Source organism: Silene latifolia, chromosome Y, assembly GCF_048544455.1.
Source record: "Silene latifolia isolate original U9 population chromosome Y, ASM4854445v1, whole genome shotgun sequence".
Lineage (NCBI taxonomy): Eukaryota > Viridiplantae > Streptophyta > Magnoliopsida > Caryophyllales > Caryophyllaceae > Silene > Silene latifolia.
In genome coordinates this window covers 294,562,989-294,565,438 of record NC_133538.1, presented here as the reverse complement: position 1 = coordinate 294,565,438, position 2,450 = coordinate 294,562,989, and positions in this window count along the sequence as shown.

The window sequence follows — 2,450 nt, the reverse complement described above, 5'->3', positions numbered from 1 at the left end:
TGACCCGCATTGGTGCCAAGATCCCTGCCTGCAAAGAAAATGTTCAAAGATCTCTCGAATCGAGAGAAAGTTCCTGACCAAGCTCCCGGGTTTTCACCTGCTTCCTCCTCCAATCCTCCTCAATCGGCTCACAGTGTGTCTTCTGGTAAGGCTTCTACAATCGTTTTAATTTGCATGCTATTCCTCCTGATGTTTTAAGTATCCTGTCGTCTAAGACTATATCTGCTTGCAGGTTCAAAAGTTGATCAATTAGAAATCATCCTCCAAATCGCCAAAAGGAAGAGACCTTCTGCCAGCCCTGACGTGGCCTCTGCCTCCAAGAGGAGTGCTCCTGCTGCTTCCTTCCAGACTCCTCCCATATTTCTAGTTCTGCTGCACGCGAGCCCTTAGAGGTCGACCCGTTGTCTCGTCATCCGCCTACTCCTCCTGCTACTCCCCGTGCTTCATCCAGTGGAGGCATTATTGCTCATTTCTCAGGGGGCTTTGGGAATGTGGACAAGGTGCCATACTGGCCGGAGATTGACCAGCTGCTCTTCCCTCCTCTTAAGGAGACATTCTCAGAGTTCTCCCAAGAGGAGATGGCTGAGAACGACGTGCACAATGCCTTCATGGTAAAAACTCTTCATTTTCTACCTGTCTGTTTGTCTGCTTTTGCTTAGATTCTGCCTCTTGACTTCCCTTGCTGACTTCTGACTTTCCTGCCCCAGACCCTCCAGTCTGCACTCTATAATAGGAAGATGATCAACATAGTGCAGACCACCAGCCGTGCTACCAGCGTCAAAAACCAGGAGCTGAAGGGGACTATTGCCGATTTGGCGGAGCAGCGAGTTGATCTGAAGGAGCGTGTGGTGGAGCTGAAGACTGAGCTTGCTATCACCAAGAAGAAGCTGAAGGAGGGGGCTGATCAGCTGGCTCGTACTCAGGCGGTGTGCAGCACTTTCTCTGACTCCCTCAAGCGCTCTGATGAGAAGATTAGTGAGCTGATCTTCTTGGCCACCAATGTTGTTGCCTATGCTACCTGGCGGGGAAAAATCAGCGGGATGCGTGCTGCTCTTGAAGAGGCTCCTACCCAGCAAGCTATAGAGGAGGAGGAGAAGCAGCTGGAGATGCTCTACCCCACCCAACCTGATCTGAGTGCGCTGATGCCTGAAGTTGGGGAGGTGAATTCTCCTACATTGGCTGAGCAAGCTGCTGAGGATGGAGCTGGAATGTCCCAGGATGCTGCTGACGGGGATCAGGAAGCTATGGCAGCTGAGGATGTGCAAGCTGGTACGGTACCTGAAACGGGAGGTCAGCAGGCAGAGGAGATGCCAGAGGTGGAGGTCATTAATGTGACCGATAATTAAGTATTTTTATGTTTTGATGAACTTTTTGGCAGTCTGGCCCAGAGGTGGCAGACTTGTAAGTTTTAAAACTTTATGTTTTGTGGTTGCTCCGCCAAGGTGGCGGTTTAAATTTGGGGCCGTATTTTGGCCATATTTTGAAATGCCTCTTGTCATAGATTGGCAACGTTTTAGCTTACATATCGTGTGCTTGTTATTAATTTTCCCTATTTTTAGGAAGTTTGCCGTGTCAGCCTGCTTGACTGATTTAGGCGAGTCCTGTCATCCTGAAAAGGCTGACGTTATGACTCAGCTAGATGCCGAGTCGGCCTGATGGCTGATTTAGGCATATGCCGCAATATAAGGAGGAGTGGCCGTGTCAACCTAAGAGGCTGATTTAGACCAGCCTGGTCAGCCTGAAGAGGTTGATATTGACTAAGCTAGCTGCCGTGTCAGCCTGATGGCTGATTTAGGCGTATGCCGCAGTTTTGGACTACTTAACCTTGTTCATGACGCAAGGTGTGTTCTGTTGGAGCTTGTGTCCTCCACAAATTAGTGTGATAACATTTGTAAATCTCTTACAGGTTCACAAGGGTATACTTCGTATTTTAATCAGTTGATTAACGATTACCTAATAACGGTTGGCTTGCTAGAAAGTTTGACGTTATTATCATACAGATGGCGGTGATCAACTGGTCCCTAAAGGTCACACCTATAGGATGTGTTTGAGAGATGTGGTTATGGAAATGTAATCACATTGATGCCTTATATGACTAAACAGTTAGTCAATGTGTTGATGAGACAATTATTTAATGAAGATTAAATAATATTAGTTGAGACGAATTAACTGTCAATTCGTAAAATTGAATATAATAAGTTATATTTAATTAATGTATATAATGTTAGCTTGGACGAATTAATATGTTAATTCGTACTTAAATGTAATCGGTTATATTTAATCAACAAGATTAATGTGTCATAGTGGTAATAGTAAGGGTACTCAAACCAAGAGGTTATGGGATCGATCCTCACTAGATGACAATTTATATTTAACACATTTTATACATTTTTGGAATAACCGAAAATAAGGAAATTATACTCCTTATTATTTCGGTATTATGGGCCGAG